Source organism: Lissotriton vulgaris, chromosome 8, assembly GCF_964263255.1.
Source record: "Lissotriton vulgaris chromosome 8, aLisVul1.2, whole genome shotgun sequence".
Classification (NCBI taxonomy): domain Eukaryota; kingdom Metazoa; phylum Chordata; class Amphibia; order Caudata; family Salamandridae; genus Lissotriton; species Lissotriton vulgaris.
The window spans coordinates 1180261075-1180281148 of NC_141696.1; positions in this window are offsets into that span (position 1 = coordinate 1180261075).

Sequence of the window (20074 nt, forward strand, 5' to 3'; positions counted from 1 at the left end):
AAGATGCTCTGTATGAGTGAAAGTTGGCTACTACCTATGGTGGTGCTAACCCAAAAATTTTATTATTTACCAAATTATTATTTTTTAAATACAATGTGCAGAATTTACATTGAAGAATGAAGTATGTTTAATGAATGTGTATTGCATCCTCTCCAAGTCTTTGCTTTGCATTCTGGAACTTGTAGTTATATTCATCCCACAATAACATCTATACTGGAATGTCCAAGACACAAAAAAAGCCTAGACGAGCCACTCGTGCAAAGACATTGAATAATTGAGAGCTCAGGAACATACTAAGGCTGTATAATTTTTTTTAGCTGGAAGGTTTTTAAGTAGAGTTTAAAAAATTGATTTACAGTGCAGTAGATATTTTATGTATCTGAGCTTTATTCTATTTTGGTATTGGAAAAGAACATATACAATGCGCTACATTGATGCTATAAATGAAAAGTCCGAAATAAATGAAATTGACTGCTACACCAGCATTACAGGCATAAACCTAGGCGGCGCCTCTTCTCAACACTTTCATGGAGGTTACCTGATGGACCCATCAAAGTTTACTGGTGAACTACAAACTGTATGGAAAGGCTTCACATCATAAAGCTTTTCAGATGAGACCTGCACCAGTATCCACATAAGCATCTGCATTAATATCATGGTTCCACATTTCAACCCACTGCAAACGTCTCATTACATGTAACAGTATATTGGTGTATTTCAAGGCTGACCTTCCTATGGATTCCTCTGGCACATTTGCAACCACGTACAGTCACGATGGAGAGGGCTTTGAGGTACTGATTAATGCACTTCATTTTTACTAACCCCGTACTTAACTAGGAATCTACTTTATTAGAGTGCCCTTCTTCAACATAATTTGAATCCTCTGCATTGCTTACCCATCTGTGGTTGCCCCTAATATGATAATATAAAACAAAGGTGTGGTACAGTAATGAAGAATGGTGTACACCCATCTGATCTATAAAGCAAGTAGCCTTCAGAAACATGAATTATAATGGAATGTTATAGTTTAAGAAAATATGAGAGCCACAAAACCTCAACCCACTTACCGGATTCACAAGCACACAAATATTGTACTCTTACGCATGCATACAAACCTACCTATTTAAGGCTAGGAGGGAAACATGGGGTAGGGAGCAACCAAGACCTCCAGGGAGAAAGCAAGAATAGGTGCACACACCCCCTAAGACAAATGGGCAAATGTTCGATAGACTTAATTTAGGATAGGGGAATTTACCAGTCTGCCCAGATTGAGAGCTTGCTGGAATTTTCCACATGCGGGGTTGGGAGAGGGAGGATCTGCTCTGCAGGAGCCGAGGAAGCCTTCCAATGTGGCATTAGCGTGTGGATAGAGGCAGCCTCTGAGCTGCATTGGAATCGATGGGCGGCCACTCGGGTCTCGTTTTGAGGTCCTCCATCAGGTCGTGGGAGCCACGGGAATGGATACAGGGATTTACGCAGTTTGCCTCACACGAGTCATTCACCACATGTATGACACAGGTAAGTGACCGGGGAAGGGGTAGAAAATCGTGCAGGTCTCCTCTGCCACATCTCGCATGCTTTAAAGCTGATACAACACATATAGGTACATCACTACCCAATGCATTTCGGACGGTCTGACGGAAAGGGATCTCAGGAACACAACACTCAGCAAGAGAGTGGAGAAACCAAAGAAGAAACCAACCTAGTTGTGAACATTTCATCTTACACTCTGTCAGAACAAGAAATGAAAGTATTACAAAGAGGCACCTCCTTTATTCCAACCAGCCACACCAACGAACTAGAGCTTGAGGTTAGTCTATTCAAATTCATGCGCACCTTGCGCTTAAGACATTTCTTTGAGAACATCGCACCAACAACAGATAGTAATCAAGTTGACCAACTGAAAGGTTTACGAACAAGAAGTACGTTCATGGCACCTGCGAGCCACAAATCTCTGGATATCTTTGAAAACCTAGTAAAAAATGACATCTCGAGCTTCAACTATACAAGGAAGAAAAAATTGATCAACATGTCTAACACGGAATACTCAGTTCTCAACAACTTAGCCAAAAGAGAGGAGATTACATACCAGTCAGCAGACAAAGGGGGTGCCCTAGTCCTGATGGACACTACCTACTATCGAGAACGAGTACAAGAGCATCTTTCAGATACCAACACCTATAGTCTGATGCAACAAAATCCAACTCGACAATACATGGAAGTATTGGTTAACATTCTAACCACATCACATGCGAATGGTGTCATCAATCAAAAAACCAAACAGTATTTGACTCCAAGTAATCCAAGAACCCCTAGCATGTACATGCTACCGAAAATTCATAAAGATCTAAGACACCCACCATTTAGACCAATCGTTTCAACTCGAGGTAGCATCCATGAGAACACTGGCAAATTGATTGACAAATACCTACAACCCTTGATCCAACTATCTCGCACTTATTTGAAAGACACGACAGAATTTTTGCATCAGATAGATGGCATCACTTTTGAAGACAATGAACCAGCAGCGGTGCGTCCATTGGGGCGTAGGGGCGTAGCCCCTCTAAGCCTGGACGCACCGCTAAAATATTTTTGTGAATGCAGCTAGAAATATATTTAAATGCCACAGCGCAGCGCTTCAATCCGGGACACACCCGATTGAATTGGAGAGAGTGCGCAGGGGCAGGGGGTGGGGCTGGCTGGTCTGCTGCACAGCTTGAGTGACAGCAGGAGGCCAGCAGCACTGCGCATGCGATTGTTTGATTGCACCTAACCCAAGCATGCGCACTGGTTACCTTAGTAATAGAGGGACAGCGGGGGTGCTGCTTTAGACGGGCCGCAGCAGCCCCCGGGGTTTCAAATGCGCCAGGGCGAGTAGTTAGTGTGACCCCCCAGCCAATCCTGGTGCTGCATGCGGCACCAGGATTGGCTGGTCCCACCGGCAGAAGGGCAGGCAATCCATCATTGGATGCCGCGCGTGGGTGGTGGCAGCCGCACTGCATATGGCCAATCACTGTGTGACTTCATGTGAAGTCATGCAGTGATTGGCCATTTCGTGACGCGCGCGCTGCTGGTGGGGTGTGACGTTCCAATCTTGTGTGCAGGCAGCAGTCAGCAGACCGACTTCAGCCGCTGGTGTGTAGGTGACGTGATGTCTCTAATCGTGTGATCCAGATCCGATCCATCCTGCTGTGAAAAAGTAAGAGTGAGCTGCTGACTGTAAGTAACATGGGCGTGGGATTGAGGGCTGCAGAGGATCCTCAATGTTGTCGCTGTGACGTGACACAGACCGCAATGGCATGCACTGCCTGCACATCCATCCACTCTCTTCAGCGCCCCTGCGCCACTCCAGACCGTGCCTGATCTCACAGTCACCAGGGAACTTCAGTCTTGGTTCCCTTTCACTTTCATGCGCCATAGGATTAGCGCAAGCAGAAGGGAGGGACAGCCTAGGCCTGAGGTGACCCTTGTGCGCTGTCAGCTGGGCTGGCAGTGGCTTCTCATTCATACATCTTGCCCGGCCAGGGGGCCTAGGACTGATTGACCTCCGTGCCCCCCATCCGATAGCGGGAATTGTAAGCACGCTGCAGCACAGGCCTACCTTCACTCTCGCGCAGATGCCCTCCGTGCTCCTTAAGGTCCGCGGCACTGCAGGGCAGCCAGGCCCGACGATAAATAATGGCGCCAAGTTTGAACTGGAGTCTGTACCTGGTCCGCGCCGCAACACAAACATGCTGCTACATACAGTAAAACACGAAACACCATCTCACACACACACACACACACACAATGAGGAGATAAACGTTGCACAGCACATTCCTGGATTCCTGGGACCTGGGAGGCTTCATGCAGACCCCGAACAAAGGCCCCTCTGTGTCCCCAAGACTCTCTGCTGACCCCGGGAGTGAGGGATGGGCTGCCGGCTTCAGTGATGTCTCGAACGGGAGCTGGGGAGGGAGGCCGGGCCAGATGTGCAGCTGGTCTAGGCATCTGTTGCGTCCCACAGGGAGGCAGCCAGACTGTCCCCTATGAACCATCCTCGACCTCACAGAGTGCTGGGGGGCGGGGGCACTGTGGGTATGGATCTGCCCTGATAGAAGGGGTGTCTTGAGACTCATAGCTGTGCACATAAACACACACCTGACATACGGCAATCGGCACATGTACCGGCTCCGTAAAAGCGAGGAACTTAGGAAGTGTGCCTTGCTAATGCCTTGTCCAATGTCCTGTTATGTGTGCGATGCTTTCACTGCTGCGTGTGACAAGAAGTGTGCACGGAGGCTGCTCTGGCCACTGCTGCTCTGTGTAATGAGGGGAACAGCTTCACACCAGGCACCGTTTCTGTGTTTTTTTAACGTGAAATCGAACTTGTATATTGATTTTGCAGTTTTATAGTGTTAATGCCTTTGAGTGGTGCAGATTTCTGTTCATTTGCTCAGCTCACCGTATATGAGCATACTGCTTTATGAGCGTTTCACGTGAAAGGTTATGTTAAAGTTGTTAGTGATCTTTTGCTGTTAGTTGCATTAAGTGTAAAAGCCTTTTAGTGCAGTTTTGTCCTTGTTATGGTGAGCTGGTTTGTCAAGTTCTGATGTTGGATTCACTCATTGCTCTCTTTTACAATTTTGGAGAAAATGATGTCTGCACTTAATTCCCTGCTAATTCTTCTTCGTGAAAGGGAATTTAAATACTTGTGTCCCCCTCCGATTGCCATTTTCACTTGTGGCTTGATGCCTGGGAGTACTAACAAAGACCTAGACTTCTGGAACGCAATCATGCCTTGCTATTTGTCAGTAACAAGGAATTTTGGCCCCTAGATACTAACACGTGTTTCCATCGACAAAGAATGGGAAAAACATTTGACATCGGGCCATTAGAGAAGAGGATTGAACAGTCTTAACTGAATATATGTGTCCTTTGATCGCATAATTGTGATCGATGTGGGTGGTTTCCATGATGGCGAAAATAGTGCAGCAAATGTTCTGTCTGATTTTAGAAGGTGTGGAGAGTTAAAAACCCTGCCAGGGCAGGATGTAGTGGTTTATCAGCATGCAGGTCGTACTAGATGTGAAGGCTGGGACCTGCTGGTGAAGCTGTTAGAGAGTCTTAAGGGAAGTCTTGACAGCAAACGAAGAAGGCCTGCATTGTACCAGAACCACTTATGCCAAGGAGGTGGAATCTTGCGCCAGAGTAAAAACATAATAACAGCCTAGTGGTCTGTGCCCAAACTACTTCCTGGGTCACATGCTTAACTCAAAACAAGCATTACAGGACGGGAGAAAGTGGGAAATTGAAAGGGCTGCGTTGTCAATTTATACGCAGTCGAACACACATATGTAGTAACTCTAATGAGCTATTATATCGTTTTTTCAGGAAAATATCTAGGTTGTGGGCCTATATGGTAAATGCCGCAAATCTAGAACTATGCGAACAACGTTGCTGTCGCACAATTACATAATTCCAGTTTCCCTGTGTGTAAGACCTGCAGTCAATTAGTAACTTTGTGCAAAATGGAACACCACCACCTCAAGGGCTGGAAGTAGTGAACATCAGACATGGATTGAATTGATTATTCTAACAGTAGCTACCGTTTGAGGGAATCAAACAATTATTATCTGAAGACTTATTCAAAACGCAATGGCAAAACCAACAGGTCTTGCTTTTGAACCCTGATGATGTATGTATGTGCGCACATATGTCGTGAAACAGCATCCACTTTATTTGCTTTTACAGTTGCATGATAGCAGATTCTAAGGTTGAGGTAAATTCTAAAAATAAAGGTGAGGGAAAGTTAATTTAGGGAAAGAAGTGGCCTGGTAGCAAATTGCAGCTCGGTGACCTCCTGAAAAATAAAACAAATAAACAAAAACAATTTTAAAGAAACAGGGAGGGGTCGACAGAGGACCGGAGGAATACGAGTTGGGGGAGCAAGCCAATCTCAAGGATGAGAAAGGGGGAGCAGCAAGAGGGAGCTATAGATGAGCCTGGTAGTGGGGTGTCTACTAAATCAGAGTGGGACAGAGAGGTTTTGTGGTGAGTCCACGTGTGAGAGGGCCACGCTCAGAAGTTCAAGACTGTCCTAATTATTTTGAATCTGACTGTGGCCTTATATCTTTCTAGAATCGTACATGAAGGAGGAAGCAATCACCTGGAGTTTAACAATGAGGGGAGAAGATGTAGCCTTACAGCCAGAGCAGTTGACCGCGAAGCTGGGAAACCGGTTTCGAGACTCGGCAACAACGATCAACATCCTGTGATTCTGGGCAAATCATTTAATCTCCCGTGCCTAACAAATATAAATGTGTCCATCTGTAACGAAACTGGTGATCAATCAATCAATCATAGCACTTGTATAGCACACTACTCACCCGGCAGGGTCTCAAGGCGCTTGGGGGAAGGGGTCTGCTATTGCTCGAACAGCTAGGTCTTGAGTTGTCTCCTGAAGGCGAGATGGTCCTGGGTCAGCCGGAGATGGATGGGGAGGAAGTTCCATGTCTTGGCCGCCAGGTAGGAGAAGGATCTGCCACCAGCGGTGGCTCTTCGGATGTGTGGTACGGCGGCGAGGGCGAGGCTTGTTGAGCGTAACTGGCGGGTGGGCGTATAGAAGGTCAGGCGGTCGTTGAGGTACTTGGGGCCCAGGTCGTGGAGAGATTTGTGGGTGAGGAGCCTGAACGTGATCCTCTTGCTGACGGGGAGCCAGTGCAGGTCCTTCAGGTGGCCGGAGATGTGGCAGCGTCGGGGGATGTTCAGGATAAGTCGGGCGGAGGCGTTCTGGATGTGTTGGAGTCTTTTCTGTAGCTTGGCTGTGGTTCCGGCGTAGAGGACGTTTCCGTAGTCCAGTCGGCTGGTGACGAGTGCCTGGGTGACAGTCTTCCTTGTTTCGGTTGGGATCCATCAGAAGATCTTGCGGAGCATGCGTAGGGTGTTGAAGCATGATGAGGAGACGGCGTTGACTTGTCTGGTCATCGAGAGAGAGGAGTCCAGGATGAATCCCAGGTTGCGTGCGTGGTCTGTTGGCTTGGGAGTGGCGCCCAGGGCGGGGGGCACCAGGAGTCGTCCCAGGCGGAGGGCGATGGTCCCAGGACGAGGACTTCCGTCTTGTCTGAGTTCAGTTTCAGACGGCTGTTCTTCATCCACTCGGCGACGTCTTTCATCCCTTCGTGTAGGTTCGTTGTGGCGGGGTCTCTGGTGAGGGAGAGGATCAGTTGGGTGTCGTCGGCGTAGGAGATGATGTTGAGGTTGTGCTGGCGAGCGATGGCTGCAAGAGGTCTCATGTAGATGTTGAAGAGGGTGGGGCTGAGTGATGATCCTTGCGGTACGCCGCAGATGACTTTGGTGGCCTCGGATCGAAATGGGGGGAGGCAAACTCTCTGTGTTCTTCCGGTGAGGAATGAGATGATCCACTCCAGTGCCCTCTGTTGGATACCAGTGTTGCTGAGGCGTTGAGCTAGGGTGCAGTGGCAGACGGTGTCGAACGCTGCAGAGAGGTCCAGGAGGATGAGGGCCGCTGTTTCCCCGTTGTCGAGCAGGGTTCTGATGTCGTCGGTGGCTGTGATGAGGGCGGTCTCGGTGCTGTGGTTGGCTCGAAAACCAGACTGCGAGGGGTCGAGGGATCCGTTCGTCTCGAGGAAGGCTGTCTGTTGACGGTCTTCTCGATGACTTTGGCAGGAAAAGGGAGGAGCGAGATGGGGCGGAAGTTCTTGAGATCGATGGGGTCAGCTGTTGGTTTCTTCAGTAGGGCGTTGAGCTCGGCATGCTTCCAGCTCTCCGGGAAGGTGGCGGTGTTGAAGGAGGTGTTGATGACGTCCCGGAGTTGGGGTGCGATGATGGAGTCGGCCTTGTTGAAGACGTGGTGGAGGCAGGGGTCGGTCGGAGATCCGGAGTGGATGGTGTTCATCATGCGGGCTGTGTCTTCGGTGGTCACCGTGGTCCAGGTGCGGAGGGCGGCGGTAGAGGGCGTTGGTTCGACGGTTGGGTGCGTTGATGGTGCGCTGAAGCTGTTGTGGATGTCGGCGATCTTGCGGTGGAAGAACGAGGCAAGAGAGTTGCAGAGGTCTTGTGAAGGAGTGATGTCGTTGTTGCCGGTGCTGGGGTTGGAGAACTCCTTGACGATGCTGAAGAGTTCCTTGCTGTCGTGGGTGTTGTTGTCCAGTCGTTCCTTCAGTGATTTCTTCTTGGTAGTGCGGATAAGCTGGTGGTGCTTGCGGGTGGCGTGTTTGAGGGCGGTCATGTTGTCTGTGGTCTGGTCAAAGAGCCAGTCTTTCTCGGGGGTGCGGCAGCTTTTCTTGGAGTCCTTGAGTTCGTCGGTGAACCAGGAGGCTTTCTTGCTTCTGGGTCTGCTGGTAGGGTTCTTTAGTGGCGCGAGGTAGTCAGCGCAGTCGGTCAGCCACTTCGTGAAGTTGCGTGCTGCTTCGGTGGGGTCCGTTGTGCTGGCGGGTGGGTTCTGACTGAGGGAGGTGGTGAGCTGTTCGGCGGTGATCTTGCTTCAGCTCCTGTGAGGAACCTGTTGCGGGTGGTGGTGGGTCGTGGTTCTTCTGAAGATGAAGTGGACGTAGCTGTGGTCGGTCCAGTGAAGTCCTGTGGAGTGGCTGAAGGTGATGTGCTTGCTGGATGAGAAGACTGGATCAAGCGTGTGGCCGGCGTAGTGGGTGGGGGTCTTGACCAGTTGCTTGAGTCCGAGGTTGTCCAGCAGGGTGGTGGTGTTGCGGTCGTTGTTGTTCTCCAGGTGGAATTTGAGGTCCCCGATGAGGATGTAGTCGGTGGAGGGAAGGGCGTGTGAGCTGATGAAGTCTGCGATGTCTTCGCTGAATTGTGTGCAGGGTCCTGGGGGTCTGTAGATGAGGGTGCCTCTGAGGGTGGTCTTGGGGTCGGTGTGAATCTGGAAGTGCAGGTGTTCGGCCGCCGTGAGGGTGTCGTCGGAGTTGATCGTGATGTGGATGGTGTTCTTGTGGACGATGGCGATGCCTCCTCCAGTCTGGTTGACGCGGTCCCTCCGGGTGATCTTGTATCCGTCCGGAATGGCGATGGCGATGTCGGGCGCTGAGGAGGCGTTCATCCAGGTTTCTGTCAGGAAGGCGATGTCTGGAGATGTGGTGTCGAGGAGGTTCCAGAGTTTCACAGCGTGTCTGTGTACAGAGTGGGTGTTGAGCAGGATGCACTTCAGGTGTTCACTGCTGGTGCTCGTCTTGGCGGGTGCGGTGCAAGTCCGGATGCAGGAGAAGTTGCAGGATCGCCAGCAGAAGGGTCCGTGGGTGCGTCTCAGGGTGGCTCGGTAGCATCCGGGGGTTCGGCCGGTGTTGAGTGTGGCGGCGTCGTAGGTCCGGCGGATGGGATGGCCTCTGCGGGGGCCAGGGGTTCTGGTGATCATGTAAAGCGCTCTGATACCCAATGTCTCAGTTCTAGTTCGCACTATATAAAACAAAAAATAGAAAAATCAGTTGTTGGCCTATATATGGAGGTGCATTGGCAGTCTGGCAGACCTTGCCTATTTTTGTGGTCCCAGTAGTGAAATAGCAGCAGGCGTTCCTGTAGCCTATGGGTTATAAAGTTTTCTAGTTTTTGTTCCTATTTGGGGACTGAACAGATTTTAATGATCAAATGGCATATTAAGTACATTTTGTTTCACCTAAACACTATAATCTGTGTGGAAAGACATGCGTGATAAAGTCACATGCGTTCTAATGGAAACGTGGTAAAGGTAAGGCGTGGTTCCCAATGCTTTGTAAAGGCTGTTTCCCAACTGCTGTGCAACTTCTTCCACTCTTAGAGCTGAGATTTTCATGAAAGTCTTATAGTCTGAATTCAGCACCTGAGCGTAATAGGACGGAATGTATGAAGCTCTGTGGTTATACTGAATAAGCAGCTACCTATGTTATGCCATCTATTAATGTAATAACTGCACTTTCACAATTGCTTTATTAACCTTCCTGCTTTCTCAAATTTGCTTGAAAATGCACGATTTTCTTCTTTTTTTTCAAAATTTTCTTGAGGGGGGGTGATCCCCCCAAACCCCCCTTTTGGGGTTCAGGCTCACTCGCTGCGCTCGCTCGCTACGGTGCAGTATGCAAATCACTTTACGCCCCACCACTTTCAAATGTCACCCACCGCCCCTGCAATGAACCCATCTGGTTATGCTCCATAGACGTGAAAGCGTTATACACCAGTATACCACATGATCTTGGCTTGGAAGCTATAGAGAACATTTTACTAAACTCTGATTTAGAGATGGATTTCCAGCTTTTCATCTTGCAATTGATGCATTTCACTTTGTATCAAAGTTATTTCTCATGGGAGGGCCAGTGTTATGCACAGTTGTCCGGAACTTCCATGGGCAACTGTGCAGCGCCGGTCTATGCGAACGCATTCATGAAACATTTTGAAGAGAACTATATCTTGAATTGTCATCCTTGGGATACACACGCCAGGGTGTTCTTGAGATATATCGATGATATATTTGTCCTATGGCAAGGCGATCAAACATCTTTGGAAACAGCATTAACACAACTCAATCACATCAATGATCGGATACAATTTACTGCTGAAAGGAGTCAAAATACAATCACTTTCCTGGATGTGAGTGTCACAAGAGTAAACAATCGTTTGGAAACCAACATATACAGAAAGGAAACAGATAAAAATAACATACTGCATTATACGTCATTCCATCAAAAACCTCTTAAGAACCATCTTCCTTTCTCCCAACTACTCAGGGTCAAGAGGATAGTATCAAATTCAGATAAATATGAAGAACAAGCTACCAACATGATGGAACGTTTCAGACAACGAGGTTACCCTCAATCAATCCTAACCAATACCAAGGAACGATGTGACAAGATCACCCGACAAGACGCTTTAGCGGTCAGAAGAAAAGATGAAATGAAGAGACCTGTAGTTGTCTCTAAATTTTCAGTTGTTTCAAAAGCATACAAAACCTCAATATTGAAACATTGGCCAATTGTCAGTACTGAACAGGATTTCAATCAAATTTTCAAAGACCAACCACTATTTGCATATACTAGGGCGAACAATTTGAAAGAAATTATCAAGAAGCCCAAAACAACTTCTTCTGTCACCTTCAAAGGCAACCAACCATGTCTGAACTGCAAAAATTGTAACAACATGATGAAAGGGCCATCGATGAAACATCCAATGAAGGGCACTAACATCAATTTAAGATTGAATGCTACATGTGACACAGAAAATGTAATTTACATAATCAAATGCCCATGCGGACTGGTTTACACTGGAAAAACATCACGTAAACTGAAAGTACGCATCAATGAACATAAGAGCAATATAAGAACTGAAAATACAAAATCTGCTCTAGCATTACACTTTAAGGAAAACAAACACAACGTCAGCCAACTCAGATTTGCTGCTGTAGAGGTCGTGGAAAAGCGTGATGACAGAGACAATAACAACTTTCTATTGAAACGCAAAAATCACTGGATTAAGTTCCTGCAATCTTCCAAACCTTTTGGTTTAAATGACCGGATGGAGTTTTTATGTTATCTTTGAGAAACATTTGTGTGATAAAGTGTATGTTTGAAAATGCAATGTACCATACTGATTTTGCCCCCCCTAGGATTAACATCCTTCACTCATTTAAATCACTTCTTTTTTAAATCACTCGTCAGTTACATTATTTACGCATCAAGTTTTTCATATTCTTATCCGATTGGGGATTTACACCACTATAAGATGGCCGCCGTATACAGAGTCCTTTTTTATGTTGATAGCACACGGGTGATTTCACTTCCGTATATACGCCGGTACTTTCTACACTCGGTAGCGAGGGGCGAACGAAGTAGACACATGGGTCTATACTATCTCACAAGTAAGTTCTTGAAAGAATGCGCACGAATGCATGTCACAGTTTCCTTTTGAGGTCTATGCTACGTTCGTTATTTTTTGCACGCAACCACGTTGAATGATCACCCTAATGGTTGAGTTGCCGAGACTATGGGTTATACTCTATCTTAGACACATAATTGAGTCAATCATTTTTTATAAAGACTCGGGCACTACACAGAGCACATTGAATAACCACTGAATATGACTTGGGATGTGAAAAGCGATTTAAAAGCACTTTTAAAACTCACTGCACTTATGTTGTATATACATGTAATTAGACATTTTTTCGGAGGATTTGATACATAGAATGTTCATTTTGTTTACAGAATACCCCTGACGAAGGACAGACCGTCCGAAATGCATTGGGTAGTGATGTACCTATATGTGTTGTATCAGCTTTAAAGCATGAAATTTGTTGATTATAATCATCTGAGAAAAATCGTTTTCATGTGAAGACAACATGAAATAAATGAAAAGAAGAATCTGAAACAAGAGTTTATGTGAAAAAATGTCTTTATTTTGGAACAACAAAGAGAAACATGTTCTAAAAGGTTGTGCCCAAGGAGCTGGCGCTTACGCTAAGTGCCACAGACATTTATTTGATTACCACACTTCTGATGTCGGGGAGTGATATCCCTGGAGCACACCACACTTTTTCAGTTTAGGATTAAACAGAGGTGTGCGCAATCCGCATCTTTATTGTGAAGAAATAATTATGCCTGCCTTCTCTAATCATATACCAATTCATAAAAAATATACACTTGCAAGAAAATGGGCAGTAGCCCAAGCTCCAGCTTTATATAAAAACCATGTAGGATGGGATGAGGATTCACCTCACCACAAAATCCAGTTAAAAAATCAGCCCACTGCACAAAGGCAGTACCCAGTTAAACAAGAAGCTAAAAAGCAAGTCAAAGAGATTTTAGATCAACTTGAATATCAAGGGGTGATTGAAACATCCACCTCACAAATGAACAATCCTTTGTTTCCTGTCTCCAAGCCAGACGACTCATATCGTCTAGTTTTGGACTACAGACACCTTAACTCCTGTTGTAAAACATTTGCAGTACAAAACTCACACAGTGCAGCACTAATGAATAACATTATACGCAAAAAATATAAAACGACCTTAGATATCTCTAATGGATTCTTTTGTCAAAACATTGCACCTTAAAGCAGGTATTTGACCGCTTTCTCAATAATGGGGTCACAAAAACACTTCTGTAGACTCCCACAGGGATTCAAGAATAGCCCAGGATTATTCTCAGCAAGGGTAACAGAGTTACTACAAATCTACGACGATGAGGCATTATCCTATGTCGATGACATCTACCTCACAGATGATGATCTGGAGACTCACTTAAAAAGAGTGAACACCATAATACTTGGGTTCGCTTCAGAGGGTTACAAATTCAACTTTAAAAAGTCACGAATTGCCCATCTAACAGTCCTATTTTTAGGATATGAGTTAGCAAGTGAAGGCAAGAGCCTGGCAGACAATTTCTTAGAGAAATGTGCTGTATTCCAAGCACCAAAAACGCTGAAGAACTTACAATCAATACTAGGTTTCCTGAATTTCGGAAGAACATACATACTAAATTATGCAGAGAGAGTTAAACCTCTCTATGAATTAATAAGACCTGATTCCAAATCAATAAATTGGACTCAGAAACACACAGAAATTTTAAGATCACTACAAACAGACATGTTAACTAAAACAAATTTGCAAACACGTGAAAACACACGCAATCTTGTAATCCGAGTCATCCCAGGAAGATGCGGATTCACATACCTGACCTCTAATGAGGGAGAAACGGTACCTATAGCTTACAAATCACATTTGTACACTAAAGCTGAAATGAAATCCAGTTCTACAGAAAAAAATCTGATGGCGGTTCAAACTGCTGTAGCAAAAGAAAGAGCCCAAGCCCAAGGCACAAGGATAACTGTTTTTACAGCAGAATCAGCCCTTGAGGCATTAACATCTACACGCAATTTAAATTCTGTGGCATTAGATCCAGAATGGATACAATGGGAAAATATTCTTGCTGCAGAAGACGTGAAATACTATTTTGACCCAAAACTGAAGAAACTGGGTGATCTAGAGTACGAACAAGAATATCCTCTGCCAATCGAAATTCTGCCTCTAGAAAAGTACACTTGTGTAATGTGCATGGACAGATTTTCACAACACTACAATGTAGTGGAAAAATCATACAAAGCAGTGTGCGCGATTGTTAAAGGTCGTTGGCGCTCTGGTAAATTCAGACCAATGATTACCAAAACTGAATCAATCAGAAACTGTTCAGCTGGACAAGCTGAAATAAGATCGTTAAAGATGGCGCTTGAAAATGCCGATCGTGAATTCCCGACACTAATAGTGTGCGATTCGCATTTCTGCGTCGTCTTACAACAGTGACATGCAGACATGGAGCAAAAACGGTTACAAAGATGACACAGGTGCCACAATAAAGCATAAATCGCTTTGGGAACAAGTAGTTCTTTTAAAGTTGAGTCATCAATGTTATGGCGTTCACGTTGCAGGGAATTCATTGGCTAACTCAGCCACAGCGGAAGCGGTTCAACCGGCTTCCGTAGCCACTGAAAAGCGTTCAGAAGAACACATAGATGGGGAAACCATGCTGGCGGTAAAAGCCTCATTAAAAGGCAATTATGCAGCATTACCTCTCAACTATCCACTCAGTAATACATACATAATTGATGCAAACTCCGTTCCGTTTGCTCAAATCCCTGGAGTGGGGGATAGAGTAATTCCAAACACGAACCGGAGAGTTTTCTTGATTGAAAGTGCACACATGGGACTGGGTTCGAGGCACCAACAGATCTTGAAATCTTTAATAAAATTACAATCAGAGTACTGGTGGCCGGGAATGAGCGTGCAAATTTACAAATTTGCAATGGATTGTCCAGACTGCAACAGAGATCGCAGCTGTGAACCGGAACAGAATACTGCCCGGACATCTTTGTTAGAAAGCTTCAGGCTTTCTATGATACAGAAATCCAACCAGAAGAATACGTCCCAATAATTATTAAGACAAATTAACTTGAATATGTAGACCAGCAGCATTCGGCTGGCGCCAGAACTGTTATAAAAGATTTGCGAGTCTTTATCGGCACATACGCAATTGGCATGTTACATTCTTATCAGGGTCCTGCGTTTAGCTCTCGAGCTTACAAAGAGGCCATGAACAGCATGGGCATCGCATTGCGGTACTCTTCTCCCTTCCATCCTGAGGGAAATGCGGTAGTGGAAAGAAAAAAACGGGACATAAAGCAATCTATAACGGTGAGGGTATTAGGTTCGGGTGATGGGTGGGTCAAACATTTAACAAGTGTCCAACGTAGTCTTAATAATCTGCCAAGAAATTCTCTAAAAGGTCTCACTCCATACAAACTATTGTTCGGTACTAGAATGCTAATTCAGGATCTTGACTGTCACACTTCAGTGGTAGAAGAAAGATGCTTTGATATCAAAGACCATTTGGCTGTTTTACAGGATCTAAATGAAACAAGAAAAAGCCTGAGTAACATAAAATTGAAACAACAGCCGACAACCACTTAAGAAAAACCACCTGTCCCAGCAAGACCTGTCTGGATTCCAAAAATTGGGGATCTGGTCAGAGAGAAGATCGCGGTGAAGAAGGAATTTGGGCCTTCTTACAGAAAAGCTGTACCTGTCTTAGCCATCAGCAGAACGAGATCAGTTGTACTACCACCCCTTGCTGGTAAAAAGGAGAGCAGAGTTGTATCCATCGACCTGGTAAAACCACAATCATGTGGCCAATAATAAGTAGTAGGCCCAGTGGACTCCCAAGAAATAGCAGAATACCAAAATTTGCTACAATCCAAGAGGCTCATGCTGAGAGACTAATCAAATTTGATAAACCTGCAGTGAATAAAAAAGGACTATGCAATAATGCCATGGAACTTGTGCCTCTTGAAACCCAAATAGTAACAGTTTGTCAAGAAACACCAATCTACAATGATGTAGCCTCTGACTATTCTAATGAAACAAAGAAAAATGCAAAAGAAATGAAAATCCGGAAAAAATCCCAACAATTGACAGAACTGCATCTGGCTACTTCATCAACTTCGACGACTTCTCAGAAGATCCAAGTGAGCATGAAGAAAAGCATGTAACAAAAACTTTAAAAGACAAAATAATGGAACTTTGTCTCTAACTAAAAGAAACATATCTGATTTCACCATGGATTGAATTATGGATTGTGTTAGGTGTACTTACTCTCCTGCTTTGGCTCATCATGGTTCTATGTTTCAGAAAATTCATTGATGGAAAATATAGTACAATGGACACAGCAAGTCAGAACATCAACTTGGTCCTAAAGCCTCACACATCCTCCCACATCGAGAAAAGAGAACTATCATCAGTAAACATCTCAGCCAAACCAATACCCGGTGGGGTAGCATGGGACAGAACTGAATATGACATTTTTGGCCCGGTTGAGCTCTTGAAGTATCCACACCAGTTCAAGGTTTCATTAAGTGACTTTGTGACACCAAGTACTTTCTCTGATGATTGGGACTTTGAAAACATTAATAATATGATGTCAGCCAAATTTACTGAACATGATTACCTACAGGGTTCATCGAATTATGAAGAGCTATACTGTTATAACCACTTTGGTGATTCAATTTGCATAAAACTGCACAGCCTAGAAATGTTTTATCTTATAACCAATGGGAACACTGTCCAACACCGCCAAAAGGCAGCTCGGAAACATTTTATGAGAAATTCCAGTACTTCTCAGGGTTTAACATCAGTGATGCGAAAACGTTTTATTTTAAAATGTTAAATAGGACAGGAATGAAAACAATGTTGACAAATGCTAAATTGGTTTATTCTGAAAATTTTTATAACAAAATGTCTACTTTTGGTTTCGAATTTTGGAAAAACAACATTGACACAAAAACAATCTGGGGCACCAAAGATTGGCAAGTACAAGGCCTAGAAGCATTATTTAGGGCCTGCATGATCCCAGAACAAATGATATTTTTGAATGACACAATTGAACAAACTACTTGTCTTGGCTTAGCTAAGATAAAAGACTTAAATACACCGTCTATTCCAAAACCCATAACTGATAGTGATAGTACTACAGATGTGGAGATAGACATAACCCATATTTTTAACCAAAACAGAACACATCCTGAATGGAAAAAGTGGTTGATCTGGCCATCAGACACAAACAACTGTCAAGATAGATTCCTGAACAAAACACAGGGGTTCAAAATAACCAGGCCAGACCGAAGATACTTCCAGAGACAACATCCAGGGATAGTTACAACATACAGTGTAGGGAAGCTATGCCTTGAGTGGCTACAGAAATCCACACTGGCTGAAATTAAGCAACACTTGACTTTACTTAAAGACGGTGCCGACTTGCGTGATTTCATAATGGGACCACGCAAACAGCTTCAAAAACGTTTCATAGCGGCCGGTATATACGCTGCGTACAACGAAGCTTGGAAAGTAATGAAAATTGAAACAGCAGAGAAAATACGAGAAATTGATCGTATTAATTTGGAAAAATCACTTTCTGTAGTGGGCAATGGGTTAACGACTCTGTCCTCCAGAATATATTCATTGGACAGCATTGTATCATCTGCTATTGATATAATAGAACAGGAATTACTAATGTTACAACATGGACAGTCTCAATTACTTTCTATCGTACAGCTTGGTTGGACGTTGCAAAATCTGCGTTCAGGCTACGTACCATGGCATTTAATCAACACAACGTCATTATTCGGTGTCTTTAACCTTACTGATAAACAAATCAGTTTGGCACAAAAAGGAGCAGATTATAGGATTCTGAGCATTGAAAAACTTGAGAGATTACCATTGACAATGTCAGAGAGACCTTTCATTGAATGGATAATACACAGAACAATTTCAATTCCGATAACAACTTTCCAGTTTAAATACTGCCAAGAGTATATACCTGCAGGCCAGTATGAAAAGTTGGGTAAAGAATACATCAAATCAACATGGGATTTACCCTATACACACAGATGTTATAGTGAAGGGAAAAGGGATGTATTCCTTAGTGGTAACAAATGTAAAAAATTACTAAGCGGTACACTTCTGTGTCAAGGTATTAACTTGCATGGAACCTGCGAAGGGTCTTCAAATAACCTTTCATGTCACCTGCATGGCAGTCCTGCAAAACAGATAGAGCCATTTTTCAAACAACTTAGTAACGGGAGTTACATTTTAATAAGTGACCACAGCTGTTGTGGGATGGTGCCAGGGAAAGCTTATCTCGTGACTGTAACTTCCAGGGTCGTTTGCTGTATGCAAGTATTGTATCCACACAGCAATCCAGATACGGGGGCTGGGTTATGGCCTTCGTTGAATATCTCTTCTATTCGAATTGAAACTTTAAGCAGAATGAAGTCTATTTTTTTACAGACAACTGTGCCTCTAACGTCATCAAAAGAAACGTATGATCTGCAAATGGCAAGGACATCGGCAGAGATACCTTCTCTTTTATCGACAAATTGCCCCGCGCATTTCGCAGAAATGTTAGGCCTAATCTTAAACATGTCTGATACCAGTGGCATCGCACATGTATTTAAGACAGTTTTTTTGGGACTGTTAGCACCCTTTGAAACAGTTCTGGGCATCGTCCCGAATTTTGTCCTTTCTGTCTTTGGCGGCCTACCATTAATCTTGGGACTCGTGGCAGGAATTTTATTTTTGTTCCTTCTGCTCCGATATGGCAAGCCAATCCACAGACAAGACTCTAGCAACGATGGAAGAAACGATCCTAGCAATACGATACCGAGACCGTATCACTAAGGTCCTCGGATTGGCCCGGCTAAGAGATCTAACTACAACCTGGTTTCTTTCATTCAGACCAATCTGGCAGGATTGCATCTTACCTGTGCTTCGATGTCTGCTATGCGGAGAAGAATGCGTGTTAGACATCTGTCTTACACTACCATCAGCAGTACCAAAGGATATCGATACTTTGCTAGGTCCGGTAACGACTAATGCATCGTGTTGTCCCCAGCGGCTACCTATTCTGATGACGGCAATCGTTGAGACTTCACCACTACGAGTAGGTGGCGGTGAGGTACGAGAGGAAAGCAGCACCATACAGGTACAACCTTCTGTGAGCATTGCTGATCCAAACATCGATGATAGCAATCACGCTCCAAACTGCACAGTCGCAGCATTTTCGAACTTGGTCGAACTTTCACCTGATGTTGTAGACCATTTTTTTGCGAGTCTGTCTGATATGATGTTCTCTCCAGTCAACGAGAATAATTCTTAAAAAACAATGATCACACAGCGTTCCCTGAACTCTGAATTCAGCCTTCAGTTTTGATAAACAAAGCTAATGAAAAAAAATGTGAACTATTTTTTCCCCTGAAAACGAAATTAATTTTTCCATTTCCAAATATTTACTTTTTTTGGCACAAGGTACTCTGCTTAAAGTAGAACTATTCTTAGAGAACAGAGCTTCTATTTTTAGGATACTAGAGACAATATTTTACCTCAGCCTCCAGCACATACAGCATTTTGTATAAATATGTGATGGAATGGTCTCGACCTTCTTTTCTGTATTCAGAGCCATTTCATGTGTAAATTTTTGCAAATCATTCAGCTAAATATATATATGCATTTTTATGAATGATGACACTGCTTGAAAAGCGTACAGTACCAATACTCATTTTCGTGTATTTACCATGTACCATTTCAAATGCGACATGTATTTTGGGGTGGGTTGGAAAACACACATGCATTGTTACATGTTTATTATTGCTTAGTTTATTAGTAATGATGGACATTAATCCGTGGAGTGGGTGTTGTATTTCTATCTAGGACCCTAATTCGATATTCCCGATTCATGCCCTTGTGCGGTCATAATCAATAATATCCCTACAAAGGCATAAGAATCATATTGATATTCAGTAATAGCCCATGCAGTCCAAAGCACAGCACGGCTACTCCCATCGACTCCTAGAAAGCACAACGCGTTCTTTAAACAAACCAAGCCTCCAGCAGCCCGGGAAATTCCCCCCCTGCTTTTTGTTTTGATTTGAAAAAGAACTCCTGGAGTCTAGCAAGAACTGTTAGTTCTTAGTGACGTCTTATGTCCAACCTTACGTCAAACCCGGCACCTTTCCGGTATGAAATACTAACAGTTGCCTTAAACAAACACGCGGTGGT